The 16,549-nt window shown below is 43.7% G+C and overlaps 1 protein-coding gene across 2 annotated transcripts in view; it reads left to right on the top strand.

The window, feature by feature from the left end:
- PRSS54 (serine protease 54) overlaps positions 1 to 16,549 on the top strand; it is a 40,242-nt gene that overhangs the window by 2,386 nt on the left and 21,307 nt on the right. For both annotated transcript variants that reach the window (XM_042445338.1, XM_042445337.1), the window contains exon 2: positions 10,467 to 10,583. The gene's annotated coding sequence lies outside the window, so the exon portion shown is untranslated. The remainder of the gene's footprint in view (positions 1 to 10,466; positions 10,584 to 16,549) is intronic.

The raw sequence follows: 16,549 nt of genomic DNA, 5'->3' as shown, positions 1-16,549 counted from the left end.
AATAACCTAACAGTAATTTTGCCATGGGTGATACTTTGGATGAAGCAGAGGGCATTTAGAGATAGGTGACATTCCCTATCATTCACGTGAGGGTAGGGATGGAGGGTAGATCCAGATGACAGATGTGAAGGGAAAGAAACAGGAGGCTGGAGGGAGAGATGGAACTCCCAGAATTCCATAGCCTCGAGCCAAGGACCCCACAACAAACTCCAACTCCCATAATAATAATAATAATAATTTATTTTTAAAATAATAATAATTGATTATTTTATATAATAATAATAATATAATAAAATAATAATATATTTTTATCCCGCTTTTCTGCGATGATCAAAGCGGCGTACAGATTAAAATTTCAGCATCAAATACATACGTACATAGGAATAAAGACAATATATAAAATCAGATTAAAAACTATACACAGCGAGCTGAGTTAAATCCATGAAACGTTACGAGAAATAATTACAAAATAGGGAGAAAGGAAATATCACAACTCATGGGGAAAACCTTGATGAAAGAAGAAGGTCTTCAAATTTTTCTTTAAAAGATCCAGAGAAGTGGTGGAACGGAGCTCGCGGGAAGGTTGTTCCACAATTTTGGGGCCGAAATGGAAAGGCCCTTTGCGAGGTCACCGCGTATTGCGCAGTGGGACCCTCAGCAAATTCTCTCCCGGCTGACCTGAGTGTGCGGGTCGGATTATATGGGAAGGCGGTCCTCCAAGTACCCTGGGACCAATCCATTTGGGCTTTATAGGTAACTACCAATACCTTGTATTGGGCCCGGAAGCGAACAGGCAGCCAATGGAGATAATTTTTTAAATAATAATAATATAATAATAATAATAATAATAATAATTTAAGTTATTAGTTTGCAGAGGCGCCAGAGCTCTCTGGCAGAGAAGGTTCAATGTCTCAGACACTGCAGTCCCAGATTCCATAGCACTGAGCCAGGACAGTTAAAGTGGAGTTAAACCAGATTATCTCCCCAGTGTGGATGCAACCTAAGAGAAGGCAACTGTTACAAAGGGAAGGAGAGAGTAGATGAAATAGATGAGGAGATGACAAGAGGATAGATGTTGATGTGGCTGAATGGATGGGGCTCTGACAGGGGACCCCTTTGAATTTGGCTGCCAGGATGGGAAAAGAGAAGGCAGGAGAAGATGAAGCTGTCATTCATGTGAAAGTGGAACCAGGCTCCCTTCTTCACCCGGAAGTGCAAAGATTCAGGATGCATCCAGAGCCCCATTGTGTATGCACAAGGGTCCCAATTTGAATAGTTAAAACCACATGGTATGCACTGGTGTGGTAATACAATTTGCTCTCACTCCACTTTGCCTGAATCCACATCACGTGACTTGCCTTGGATTCGATTGCCCCTCAGTTCGAAGGGCAACGGGAGGGCAACCAGGTGATAAAACACTCACGTTATAACGTCAGTTCGCATCATTCGCCTGCAGTCATCCTGATCTTAGCTCCAATAGCCATTGTGTGTGTGTAACAGAATTTCTAGGATTTGCAGATCAAGGAATTCGCAAGAGGACCTAGTAATTGAAAATCCATAAGTTTATTTCCAGTTGTCGACAAAGGAAACATTGAACTCAGTGGAATTCAAGTTCCAAAAGCTGAGAACCCCGAACAAGACAAAATGGCTCTTTTTATATTATTCAAGACAAAGGAGCTTCTTCAATAACACCTGATTGGCTAATTACAATTTAAACATACAGAATTCTTACGATCAGAACAGAAATACATGCATACATTAAAACCAAAACTGCATCATCACTCTTACCCTCCTGTGGAATTCAGTGGCTTTCCTCCTAACCTTGCTTCTGAATGTCTACTATGTATCCTTATCTCAGTAGTTATGTTATGTCTTTCTACTGGTGCCAGCTTCCATCTAGGTCAAGATGCACTCACTATTCCTTTCCTCTATGTAACTCCAAGCCTTTATTTAAAAAACTATCTCTCTGGCTGACAAAGGTGACTCCATCTTCTATAGTTTTTATATTTCAAAAGGAATTTCCACCACATGTGAAGCAAAACCAGGAAGATGATACTATCAGAGAAAAAGAGAAATAATGGGAGTAAACAGTGGTTTGAGCATTGAGCGTTATATTCCCAGGTCAGCCATAAACCCACTGGGTGATCTTGGGTAAGTCATATGCTTTCAGCCTCAGGGAAAGCAATGGCAAACCTACTCTGAACAAATTTTGCTAGAAAAACCCCATCATAGGTTTGCCTTAGGTTTTGCCATAGGTCAGAATGACTTGAAGGCACACAACAACAACAACCAAATGACAAAACACATTACTCAGGAGAAGAACAATCGAACAGAAGCTGTTGTGCCAGTGGAATGAAGATAAATTGAAAGGATGGTAGCTTGGCATACTCAGTCATGCATTGTGGGAGGGGAAGGAGCATTCCCACCAGGCTATTCCACTCTAGAACTTTCTGAATAGTCTCTATGCAAGCACAAACCCATAAAGAAATAATGGAGATCACAACAGTCTACTAATTTTACAGATTAGACTGAGTAGTAAGAACAAGAATAACAATTGATGGTAATCACTTTTAATATACTGAGTCTGAATTTAGTTATTGTCAGGCTCCCCAATTGCCACCCCCAAACAACAAGAGGCTGTGCTTCCTAAAGTAACAGCTTATTGAAAGGTAAAGGTATAGGCAACAGAAGTGACTTCTTGTCAGAATGAAATACATAGTTACAGATGGTTATATAGTCCCATGAGCAGACCCACCCCCATAAAGCCATAAAGTTAATTAATTGGATCAGTCTTTCCCCCGCAGTGAGGAATCTCCACCCAGATGACGTAGTGTCCTTGTCCGGCCTCCCCGGCCTTTTCCCAAAACAATTAGTTCTCACCAAGTGTATCTCCTCCTTGCACCTGTGGCCTTGAAGCCCAGACATCACCCCTAGTAAACTAAGATATAAAACCTTAACACCTATGAGTATATGTAAGAATGGTTATATCCCATCATCCCACAACCACACATCAGGTGCATATAAAGCATAACAACAACATATTAATATCAGGAACATATTAACTCTTAAGGGTTAACTCACCCCTCCCAACACAGAGCCGTCTCGGCCTGGCTGGGAACTCCCTAACATTCCATCCTAATAAGCAAGCACAGAAGCTAGCCATCTATCTATCCCCTTCTAGTACATTCTAACTAACCAATATATATCAAACCTATTATGTCCTTAATCAAATAACATCTAAACAAAACCCTAAACTATAATCCCTCTGACAGAATCCCCAAATGAATATATAAATGATCAATGAATATATGAATGTAGGGGAGTTCTGACAGTCTGGCCCCCCTGAAGATGCAACTCACCCCATAGTAAAGATGAACAGTAAAATATCAACAATAAATGCAAACTGCAATACCAGCAAAACTTATAAAGTTTTAAAAATGAAGTATCAAATAAAAATAAGTAACTTTACCTCCAGAATCCAAACTATAATAAATCAACCCCCATTAAGTAAAATTAAGGCACATGTGGCTATAATAACAAGTACTATAAGAACCTCATTAGTCTAAGCAAATAGATAAAGGAAAAATCCAAGAAAATAAGTACCAAACAGTTATAGTAGCATACCATAAATTACTGTTCTCAAAGACAGGATTAAACCCCAAAACCGTTATAAAGTATGCATGAATAATATCTAACAGTAGTATTCAAAGAAAACAAAACTTAACTTCATACAGCATCTGAAATGTAGGCAAACAGGTTCAAACCTAATGCCAATAATATCAAAACCAGTATATAAATCCCATAATCCCAATCACCCAAAGTCAGAGCATTTTAACCCAATGTCCAACACCAACAAAAATGTCTTTGCAATGTGGAACCTCCGGATTCTGACGTCTCATCAATCTCTTCTTGCCAACTCCAAATCTCTGCGTTCAAGTGAACAAACATTCAAGCATTCAACTTAGTAGGGCCCTTTGCTTTCCCTCCCCCCGAGAGACCATAATTCAGCCAAGCGCCTGCCGCTTGAGCTGATTTCCTCAGCCAGCTGCTGCAACAAAGTTGGAGGCAATTTAAGAGCTCTTCTCCCCCTGGAAGCAAAAGTATCTGGCCCATCAGTTGGCAAACAAGACCAAACTTCTCGAGGCTTGATAGAAGCTCCCCCCGGCTTGTGGCTTTGTCCTCCATCTGGGCTAGGACTGGCTGACGCTGCTCTGGCATCTTTTTGGCTTGCCACTTAAATTTAGTCTTTTTGAGAAACATAACCTTTTGCTCAACCAGCTCAAAGGCACTGGGTGAAGCTGCAGTTAAAGTCTCTTTTTGACGGTTCTGACTGATTGAGCTATTGTAGTCCGATCCGGAAACAATCTAAGGCCACCTTGGAAGCCCCCTCAACAATTCTGAATCTGGAACCGTCTCTGGTAACGGTGCAAACCCCCTACTCCCTTGGAGTCAAGGGCGATCTTTTCCCCTTCAGGATCGAGCAGAACGCCCCCATCGCCCTTAGCAGCAGTTCATAGGAAGAGATTTTCAACTTTAACATATCATGGTCAATGTCCTGCAACTCAATTGGCTAATGGTTTGCGTTGCTAGACTTTCTTTAAGTTTGGCGTCCAGCACTTCACAAAAGCTTGCATTAGAAGCATGCATAGTCAAGTGTCTATGGCACAGTTTTTTTAGTCTTTGAAACCTCATGTTACTGGCAATTGGTGTTCAGGGAACACCCGCCCCACTGGCACGATCTCAGCAGGTTGCTGGGACTCCATATCATCCTCAGGGGCCCTTCCCCTTCTTTAACGTCTCGGCCCTTTACTAGCACTGGGTCACTTGGCTCATCCTCCTTCTCCCGGCTCTGGTTTATGTCATTGCTTTGGGAGGTTGCCCTTAGTGTCAAAGCTTGCAACGCAAAGGAGCCGGCCGTTTGGGCAGTTGTTTGTGCTGATGTCTGGCTATCTCTCCAGCGCGCAAATTAAAGCTTTGAGAGATGAACGCAGCTGTGTCTGTTACCTCCCCAGTCCCATCGCGCGAGGCTGGCCTGCTCCACGGCTGTCTCCGCCAGCTCAAGGCTGCCACCACTGTGGAAATCGCATTGGGCCCCCTGGGGGTCTGGACTTGGTGGTGGGTGGGGGGCATCTGGCTAGCTGAACTGTCTCTTCTCGACTCCCACCCTTGCTTGTTTTAGCTTGAACGGGCACTGTCCTTTGTCAGGTGCAATCTCTGTTCAGGCCCTGAAGGCCATGATAGCTGGGTAGGCTGTTGCTCTTGGGTTTCTGGACCATGTCCCCGCCTAGGCTCCTTGTGGCCCAAAGCCACAGGTCCGGGGCTTGCCAGGCACCCCACCTTGGGAGCCGTGCCCTGAGCCTTTGGTTTGCCTTGGGACTCCATTCCCCCACCCTCGGGCACGTGGCAACACAGGGCCATCCACTGGGTCCCAAAAAGGGGTTTGGCATTGCTCACCATTGCTGGAGTCATTCCCAGACGTCAGTCTCACCTCGTGCTGAATCTTCCGTCCTCCGTTGCTCGTTTGGAGCCGTTAACTGCCCCTGCTGGTAGTTGCTTGGCTGTTGGAATGTCCGCTCCAGCTGTCTGTCCGCCTGTCCTCTTGATTTCCTCCTCGGGCTGGAGCTGGAGTTATTATTGGTGTAGCACCATCCTTCTCTCCGGAGTGCAGCATCTAAACTCATGTTCCCTGGTTGGGCTGACTGAAGCGCTGAGGTTTGGAGTTGCCCTCCCCATCGTTTGGTGATCTTCCTGTGACACCAGAGCAGCTGGACCTTTACTCCTTTGCTCTGGGCTGTAGCTTTAACTCTTTTGTTGCATGTCTCCCGGACTGAACACCCCGCTGGGAGTTCTGGCATCAGGTCTCTGGATGTCACCACCTCGGTGCTCGAGGCTCCTGGGTCGCCGCCTTGGCCCTCTCTGCCTCGCTGCCCCTGCTTGAGGTGCACCCCACGCACTGGGACTTTCCCTTCTCACCCTGGGCTGCTGCCCCCGGGTTCTCTCCATGGTCCACTACAGCCCTTGGGTCTCTGCCCACCCGTGTTGGGGGACAAGGTCTGGCCACCACCCCGCTGCGACTGCGAGCCAATGCTTCCCTCTTCCTTCTGGTCTTGAGCTTGGGCCCTGGTAGATGTAGGGATGCTCTCTTCCTCTCTTGGAGGGACTTCATGCATTCCAACACTCCAACCCAAGTTGTGAGACATTTAATTGTATGCCTCTACCCGCTGAAGAATCTCAGCCTCCCTGAGGCTTCTGGGGCCTGGCTCTCTTGCAGCCGCTGGCCCCGGCTCCACAACTTCAGGGCAGCCGTTTCCTCCTGGAGAAAAATAGCCGCCAACGCTCTTTCAGCCCCCTTCCTTGGGGCTTAACTCTCCAAGCAGCTTTCCCTGTCTTCCTGCCCGTCACGCCTCCCTGCCCAGTATTCAGACAGACGCTCCCCGCCCTTGCAATCTGCTCCAACTGCAAGCGAGGGCGACACACTGCTGCTCTAGTCGCTCCTCCATCAGGCAGGTTAAAAAGAAAAAGTTTGGGAAAAAGGGAATGGGTGTAGGTGCTGGGCTTGAGAGGTCAGCAGAAAGCAGCACCTCCGCCCGGACCCTACAATGAGGATCCTGACAAACTGTCAGGCTCCCAATTGCCCCCCAAACAACAAGAGGCTGTGCTTCCTAAAGTAACAGCTTATTGAAAGGTAAGGATAGCAACAGAAGTGACTTCTTTGTCAGGAATGAAGATACATAGTTACAGATGGGTTATATAGTCCATGAGCAGACCCCCCCCATAAAGCCATAAAGTTAATTAATTGGATCAGTCTTTCCCGCGCAGTGAGGAATCTCACCCAGATGACGTAGTGTCCTCTGTCCGGCCTCCCCGCCTGTTCCCAAACAATTAAGTTCTCACCAGTGTTATCTCCTCCTTGCACTTGGCTAGCCCGAATCCACCCCTATAAACTAAGTAATATAAACCTTAACAACCTATGAGTATATGTAAGAATGGTATATATCCCATCATCCCACACCCAACATACATGGTGCATATAAGCTAACAAACACATATATTAATATCAGGAACATATTAACTCTAAGTTAACTCACCCCCTCCCAAACAAGAGCCGCTCGGCCTGGCTGGGTAACTCCCTAACATTCCACCATAAGCAAGCACAGAAGCTAGCCATCATCTATCCCCTTCTAGTACTTCTAACTAACAATATAAGCAAACCTATATGTCCTTAATCAAATAACATCTAAACAAACCCAAACTAATAATCCCTCTGACAGAATCCCCAAATGAATATATAAATATCAATGAATATTGAATGTAGGGGAGTCTGACGTTATCCACAGTGATTTAAAGTTTTGTCTTGTGCTTGTATTTTGTTTCTGTTACAATGTGTTTCATTAATTGCTTTTAAGGCCCAAACAGACAGCCCAAAAGGCTTGTTCAGATATCAGTTATAACGTTACCTATTTACTGAGAGAGCATCTTCCCCCTGCTGTCAAAGACACATTGGAAGCAGGAACAGTAATGGTTGTTGTTGTTTTTTACAGTTGCTATCCAAGAATTAGAAGGCAAGAATAGCTTAAAGAGAGGGGAAAGATGGACCAATGCAGAAAAGAAGATGGACAACATGGGACTGGCTTCTTGGATTTTAATCAGGTGAGAATACCAATTTTGGCTGACTCTGCCCACTGTCCACTCAAGACCTCTCTTTGGCTTTCTCTTAACCAAATAAGTCTCCTCACAAATCAGCTGTTTGACTCCAAATATATGTGATGGATCCCTTTTCCAGCTGGCACAGTTCCATCCCTTGGACTCCTGTCACTTGCCTTGCCCTTTCCCCTCTTAATCCCTCCTGGATGAATCCTTGGCCCCAAAATGATCCCATATGGACTAATAGATGTTTCATTTCTCAGTTCACTGTAATAAGTGTGACCAGATTCTCCCCACTTAATATGACAGAGATGTTGTGAAAACTAAGTAAGAATAACATTAAACCACTGAATTGCTAAACAATTTATCGCTCATTGAGGTGGAAACTTTCATGTCCAGCATCCATAGTTTTTTTATGGGCTTTTTAGGCTATGAGGCCGTGTTCGAGAAGAGTTTATTCCTGACGTTTCACCAGCAGCTGTGGAAGAGAATGCTGGCATGGAAGAGAGTGGGGTATATAACTGTTGGCTGAGGGAAGCAATTTACATGTTAATCTGTGTATTGTTCTGTTGTGTGGCAAGGTCTCAGGGTGTCTATTTAATTAATATTCCATTGTCTGTGCGAAACCCCATTTACCCTGGGTGGTTTTATTTTGCATTTGTTGGGTCTTGATTTTGGTGTTTTTCAGGACTGGTAGCCAACTCGTTTACTTTCAGGGTTTCTTCTTTCCTGTTTAAGTTGTCTAGGTTCTGGCTTCCCTGTGCATCCTGACCTGATAGTTGGTGGCATGGCCCAGAATTTCAGTGTTTTCAAACAGTATTTTATGCCCCAGATGGTTTATAATGTGTTCTGCTACTGCTGTTTTTGGATGCCCAGTCTGCAGTGTCTCTCCGGTTCTTGATTATGTTTGACCTGTGTTGGGTGGTCCTATGTAGACTTGTCCACAGTCGCACAGTAGCAGTAAACTTCTGAGGCCTTGGCCCCAAATAGCCCCTCTCCCAACACCAGGTGACATTAGGTGGGGATGCCACTGCTTTACAGATCCATTCTTATCTCTATGTCACTTGTTTCCTATCTGCCCTCTGTCAGTAACAAGCCTCCATTTTGTATCATTTCTTCGCTGCAGGTCCTCACTGCATCATTCCGAGTGTGACTGGCTGGCTCCACACAGGCTTGCCCAGCCCCCTCTAGTAGTGCTGTAAATAGTGTCATTCCCATAACCTTTGAACGTTCAATACAACCTTTGGCACGCCATAAGATGGTGTGATCTTCCGAATCAGGGCCAGTCGGCAAAATGTGATCCGTTCAACTTTTCATCTACTGTCTGTTCAACCCTTTGGACTTTAGCTTATTGATGGAGTTCTACATAATAGCCCTCCAATGGGGTTTTATATCAGGAAGGGTTTTTTAGAAATGTATAACTTTCTTGGTGTGGTCTCTCTGTCAGGTGTTAGGGATGAGCACTATGTGTTACTGGATGACTTCGTTTTGGTATGCTCATAAGCATGTCACTGATGCCTTAGTAGATCTTTGGCATTTTGCTTAAACCTACAGTAGAAAGCTGAAGGGCATGTTCTAGCTCAGTATTTCTTGGAGTGAATTGGGCACCGTATCCTCAATACTGCTGCCTCTGCAGGACAGATACAGGATATTAGGCTACAGGCAGCTGCATTTGGGGAATGGTAGAAAGATTTATAAGAATTAGTTGGCTCTGAACTTCACTCATCTTGGAAGAGCTTTCCTTGCTGATGCGAAAGTTGATTTGTAGTATGAGCAATTCTGATAGCACAAAGGCAAATCTCTTTAGGAGGCAGATCGAGGCTGGAGGCTGAGCTGAAGCGCATTCTGTGCAGCAGGACCTGGGCGTAGAGGAACACTTTGGATGTCTTAGTGTGTAAGCTGCTTTCCAATGGGTCAAAGCTGGGGTCACAGGTTAAAAATAAAATTTGCTATTTGGGTCCATCTTTCTATAGTTTTTATATTTCAAAAAGGAATTTCCACCACATGTGAAGCAAAACCAGGAAGATGATACTATCAGAGAAAAAGAGAAATAATGGGAGTAAACAGTGGTTTGAGCATTGGTCTATGACTGGTGACCAGCGTTATATTCCCAGGTCAGCCATAAAACCCACTGGGTGATCTTGGGTAAGTCATATGCTCTCAGCCTCAAGGGAAAGCAATGGCAAACCTACTCTGAACAAATTTTGCTAAGAAAACCCCATCATAGGTTTGCCTTAGGTTTGCCATAGGTCAGAAATGACTTGAAGGCACACAACAACAACAACAACAACAACCAAATGACAAACAATTACTCAGGAGAAGAACAATCGAACAGAAGCTGTTGTGCCAGTGGAATGAAGATAAATTGAAAGGATGGTAGCTTGGCATACTCAGTCATGCATTGTGGGAGGGGAAGGAGCATTCCCACCAGGCTATTCCACTCTAGAACTTTCTGAATAGTCTCTATGCAAGCACAAACCCATAAAGAAATAATGGAGATCACAACAGTCTACTAATTTTACAGATTAGACTGAGTAGTAAGAACAAGAATAACAATTGATGGTAATCACTTTTAATATACTGAGTCTGAATTGAGTTATCCACAGTGATTTTAAAGTTTTGTCTTTGTAGCTTGTATTTTGTATTTCTGTTACAATGTTGTTTCATTAATTGCTTTTTAAGGCCTCAAACAGACAGCCCAAAAGGCTTGTTCAGATATCAGTTATAACGTTACCTATTTACTGAGAGAGCATCTTCCCCCTGCTGTCAAAGAACACATTTGGAAGCAGGAACAGGTAAATGGTTGTTGTTGTTTTTTACAGTTGCTATTCCAAGAATTAGAAGGCAAGAATAGCATTAAAGAGAGGGGGAAAAGATGGACCAAATGCAGAAAAGAAGATGGACAACATGGGGAACTGGCTTCTTGGATTTTTAATCAGGTGAGAATACCAATTTTTGGCTGACTCTGCCAACTGTCCACTCAAGACCTCTCTTTGGCTTTCTCTTAACCAAATAAGTCTCCTCACAATATCATGCTGTTTGACTCCAAATATATGTGATGGATCCCTTTTCCAGGCTGGCACAGTTCCATCCCTTGGACTCCTGTCACTTGCCTTGCCCTTTCCCCCCTCTTAATCCCTTCCTGGATTGAATCCTTGAGCCCCAAAATGATTCCCATATGGACTAATAGATGTTTTCATTTCTCAGTTCACTGTAATAAGTGTGACCAGATTCTCTCCCAACTTAATATGAACAGAGATAGTTGTGAAAACATAAGTAAGAATAACATTAAACCACTGAATTGCTAAACAATTTATCGCTCAATTTGAGGTGGAAGACTTTCATGTCCAGCATCCATAGTTTTTTATGGGCTTTTTAGGCTATGAGGCCGTGTTCGAGAAGAGTTTATTCCTGACGTTTCACCAGCAGCTGTGGAAGAGAATGCTGGCATGGAAGAGAGTGGGGTATATATACTGTTGGCTGAGAGGAAGCAATTTACATGTTAATCTGTGTATTGTTCTGTTGTTGAATGGCAAGGTCTCGGGGTGTCTATTTAATTAATATTCCATTGTCTGCTGCGAAACCCCATTTACCCTGGGTGGTTTTATTTTGCATTTGTTGGGTCTTGATTTTGGTGTTTTTCAGGACTGGTAGCCAAACTTCGTTTACTTTCAGGGTTTCTTCTTTCCTGTTGAAGTTGTCTAGGTTCTGGCTTCCCTGTGCATCCTGACCTGATAGTTGGTGGCATGGCCCAGAATTTCAGTGTTTTCAAACAGTATTTTATGCCCCAGATGGTTTATAATGTGTTCTGCTACTGCTGATTTTTCTGGATGACCCAGTCTGCAGTGTCTCTCCGGTTCCTTGATTAATGTTTGAACACTGTGTTGGGTGGTCCCTATGTAGACTTGTCCACAGTCGCACAGTATGCAGTAAACTTCTGAGGCCTTGGCCCCAAATAGCCCCTCTCCCAACACCAGGTGACATTAGGTGCGGGGATGCCACTGCTTTACAGCATCCATTCTTATCTCTATGTCACTTGTTTCCTATCTGCCCTCTGTCAGTAACAAGCCTCCATTTTGTATCATTTCTTCGCTGCAGGTCCTCACTGCATAGCATTCCCTGAGCTGTGACTGGCTGGCTCCACACAGGCTTGCCCAGCCCCCCTCTAGTAGTGCTGTAAATAGTGTCATTCCCAATAACCTTTGAACAGTTCAATACACAACCTTTGGCACAGCCATAATGATGGTGTGATCTTCCTGAATCAGGGCCAAGTCGAGCAAAATGTGATATCCGTTCAACTTTTCATCTACTGTCTGTTCAACTCCTTTTGGACTTTGAGCTATATGATGGAATGTTCTACATAAATAAGCCCTACCAATGGGGTGTTTTATATCAGGAAGGGTTTTTTAGAAATGTATAACTTTCTTGGTGTGGTCTCTCTGTCAGGTGTTAGGGATGAGCACTATGTGTTAACTGGATGACTTCGTTTTGGTATGCTCCATAAGCATGTCACTGATGCCTTAGTAGATCTTATGGCATTTTGGCTTAAACCTAACAGTAGAAAAGCTGAAGGGCATGTTCTAGCTCAGTATTTCTTGGAGTGGAATTGGGCACCGTATTCCTCAATACTGCTGCCTACTGCAGGACAAGATACAGGATATTAGGCTACAGGCAGCTGCATTTGGGGAATGGTAGAAAGAATTTATAAGAATTAGTATGGCTCTGAACTTCACTCATACAGTACTTGGAAGAGCTTTCCTTTGCTGATGCTGAAAGTTGATTTGTAGGTATGAAGCAATTCTAGAATGCTTACAAAGGCAAATCTCTTTAGGAGGCAGAATCAAGGCTGGAGGCTGAGCTGCAAGTGCATTCTGGTGCAGCAGGACCTGGGCGTAGAGGAACACTTTAGGATGTCTTAGTGTGTAAGCTGCTTTCCAGAATGGGTCAAAGCTGGGGTCACAAGGGTGTTAAAAAGTAAAATTTGTTTCTATTCTGGTGGCATTTGGATCTGGCCATTGAAATTTATCAATCTTCTTATGTGATAATTCAAGTCACAATTTAGGTAGGTCATCCATCCCTTGACATCTAAATTGCCCCAAATTAGCAATGTCCAAGTTCCAAAGCTAGCTCTGAAAAGGCAGTCAGAGAATTTGTGGATTTTCCAGAATTCTGAAGCATTGGTGAGGTATGGCTCATGCTTGTAGTGCACCTTCTACAATTTTGTCTAACTTTAATGTCTACAGGTATTGAGTTTCGCCACAAACAGAGTAGCCTATCTGACTTCTCCTTTACAGCCAAAGCCAAAGGACATAAAGGCACAACCAGCACTTTTTATGATCAGGAAGATGCTAGTAGATTGGTTGGGGGTGTGTGCAGGGGAAGCTGTATGTGAGATGAAAGGACCCCTCTTTCTTCCCTCAAGCAGTTCTTCAAGAGCTAGCAAGGTTGTTTGAGGATAAAGAGTTCTAATCTGACACAAGTCTAGCTCCCTTTTATCTACAATCCAGCTTTGGTCCTTCACTAGTAAAGCTGTGCAGATGTTAGGTTTAAGTCAATTTATAATCTGTTTTCATTCTTTCTGTATTCAATCAGTAGCACAGGGATATCCTAAGGATATGTAAAGCTAGGTAGATCAACATCTAACCATTATGAGAAGTACAGAGTGATTCATTACCAGGATGGGACTATGTTTGTATATAGCTAACTGCTGCTTTTTTCTAATCCCAATGATGCTATTGGATAAGGCCTGGGTCATCATTCATGGCCACAGCTTTGTGTTCTAGTGGTTCACCATATGTGGCAGCCAGCATGTGGCTCCCAATGGGGAATGCCAGAACCTGCAAATGTTCTGGACTTGGTTGGACTGCTGCTTCTATATGAATTAAATAGTTCAGTAAATATGTCCCTAGTTGACCTCATGACCTATGTCTCTTCTCTTTATTTCTGGGTTAATACAAAATAAACTCCTCAAATTTCAAAGAGAGTTACTTCAGCCATGAAGCATTGTATAGTCTGTTCTTTTTGTTTTAGATGCTCTCTCAGTGAAATAAGTATTATTCACTTAACACATGGCCCAAATCAAATGCTCCAGTTAACTGGACAAACTAACAGAGTTTTAAATCATCCAGGAAGCTGACACTTTTCAAGGGCAGGGTGTGAAAGACTACAGTAAGATTCATAAAGGCCTCTAGAACCAAATCTGCTGCTGATATTGAGAGATTTCTTTTTTTTAAAAAAAAAATCCCTTCTGCTGCATCTATATACAAGATGAAAATCCATTTTCAAATCATCAGTTTGCTCCAGAGTAGTGTCCATAGAGTGTTTTAGGAAAGAAAGTGTGATAGTTCCCCTCTCCAAACCAGCCCCTCAAGTTCCAGCCACTGGGCTCCTATCACTCATCTTGCCCTTTCCCTCCTCTTACTCCATCCCTGCATTGGATCATTGGGCCTCAAGGTGATCCCTATGTGGATCAGTGGATATGTTGCTCTGTGGGTTCACTGTGATAAGTGTGACCAGATTCTCTGTCAAAACCTAATAGCCAGCACAGTTATTTAAAAAGATAAAAAGTTTATTAAGACACATTTAAATCACACATTAACCCCTGAACTATTTAATCATTCATTGCTCCCTCTTTAGTTCTTCCTCCTGGCTGGCTGGCTGTCCTATTCTCTATTATCAGCTTTTCCCTATCTCTATGCCACCTTTCCTCCATCTCTCTGCAATCCTATCTTAGTGGTTCCCAAACTTTTGTCCTCCAGATGTTTGGATGTCAGCTCTCTGAGTTCCTGACTATTGGCCAATCTGGCATGGGTTTCTGAGAGTTGAAGTCCAAAACACCTGGAGGACCAGAGTTTGGGAACCACTGCATCTGCTTTCCATTGGTGATAAACCTCATTTTTATGTCCTTTCTCCACATAGCCCCACCTTCACAGCATTCACTGAGCTGAGCTTGCCTAGTTCCTACCTTCACAGAAAGGGAGATGTTGATATAGTAGTAGAACTAATAGATTTATACCCCAAAGTTCAGAATTAGGATACTACAGTGCTACAAAAGAATAGTGTTATACAAATGTTTTATTTTCCTTGTTTCCAGGCAAAATGGATAAAATGTGTACATGAAATAATTTGTTCCTCTTTTAAAACAGACTTGGCTCATTCTTAGTGATCAAAATGAAATAGATTTAATTGATTTTTCATAGGAACTGATTCAATTCACATTTCAAAAATAGCACATAGGCCATATTGCAGTTATCCTTTCATTTTTGTCCTTGTTGCAATGCAATATATTATTTAGTTCTTCTAATCAAATTAAATACACAAAAAACGTACATTAATGAATACAGTGTACAAAACAGAAGCTACAATAATAAATGATCCCTTAAAAATGAATCAACTTTCATTTTGAATGAAAAAAAATTACATATTTGGAGAAACTGTACTCTGAATTGGCCATTATGAAAAATGTTTGTAAAAATGTGTGCACTTTACTCCACTAAAATTGCAAACTGATATTGAAACAAAGGTGTGTTACAGACCGCCCCTTTGGGGCGGCCTGTAGGTGCACCTTTCCCCGCCGGATCGGGGCCTCAGTGGCCAGAGCGGCAGCCGCTGAGGCCCCGATCCACCGCTTTCCAGGCTGCGGGGAAGTGGCAAAAGGCCCCTTCCCCGCAGCCTGGAAAGGGGTGTCCTTGGGGCTTCAAGTCCCAAGGACACCCCGCGGCGACGGGGAGAAGGAGAAAGGGGCCGTTTGGCCCCTTTCTCCTTTGGTCCGCTGGGCGCAGCCGTCTAAAGGCTGTGCCCAGCGGACCAAACAAGGAAGGAGCTCCGAAACGGGGTCGTGGAAAGGGCGCCCTAGGAGTCCTGCCGCGACCCCAATACGTCACAACCACGCCGCCTCGTTTGGAGGCGGCACGGTCGTGACGTATCGATGGTGGCGGCTGTGCAGAACGGCTGCTGCCATTTTGTGCGCACACAGTGCGCACTAGGTTTAGGGCGGTGTGCAAGCACCGCCCCGCCTTAAGCCTAGTACGCGCTCCGCGCGTACCTTTTAGCCTGTGTGTAACGGGCCAAAGATATCTTTACTGTACATCCTTACTGTACATCCTTTACTTTACATCCTTACTGTAAACTCATAATCCTTATGAACGGATGGTGCTTTGTGCACAATTGTATGTACAGTGGACCCTTGTTATACGCTGGGGTTTGGTTCCAAGATCCCCCGTGTATAACAAAATCCGTGTATGCTCAGTCCCATTACATATAATGACATAGCAAAAAGGTGTCCCTTACAAAAAATGTAAAATCAAGGTAAATTTATCCTTTTTTGGAACATTTTCAAACCGTGTATGCGATATGATAGCCCTGTTTAAATATTTGAAAGGATATCATGTTGAAGAGGGAGCAAGCTTGTTTTCTGCTGCTCCAGAAAACAGGACCCGGAACAATGGATGCAAGCTACAGGAAAAGAGATTCCACTTGAACATTAGGAGGAACTTCCTGACAGTAAGGGCTGTTCGACAGTGGAATGCACTTCCTCAGAAGGTGATAGAGTCTCCTTCCTTGGAGGTCTTTAAACAGAGGCTGGATGGCCATCTGTCAGGGATGCTTTGATTTGGATTTCCTGCATGGCAGGGGGTTTGGACTGGATGGCCCTAGTGGTCTCTTCCAACTCTATGATTCTATGATTCTATGATTCTATGAAATCCGTGTATAAAAAATCCGTGTATAAGAAGGGCCGACTTTATGTAACACACAATTGCTTGATATCCCATGTCCATTGTGAGATCAGACAGGACAGGAATGTTGCAAAATTCCAGTGCACTGTAGCCTGAACTCCTGGGCTTTCCTAGAGATCATGAATGTGGGAACTGCTCATATTATTATTATTATTATTATTATTATTATT

Source organism: Sceloporus undulatus, chromosome 1 (assembly GCF_019175285.1).
Source record: "Sceloporus undulatus isolate JIND9_A2432 ecotype Alabama chromosome 1, SceUnd_v1.1, whole genome shotgun sequence".
NCBI classification, from domain to species: domain Eukaryota; kingdom Metazoa; phylum Chordata; class Lepidosauria; order Squamata; family Phrynosomatidae; genus Sceloporus; species Sceloporus undulatus.
The sequence above is the reverse complement of the archived record's forward strand: the minus strand, read 5'-3'. Positions and strand labels throughout refer to the sequence as shown.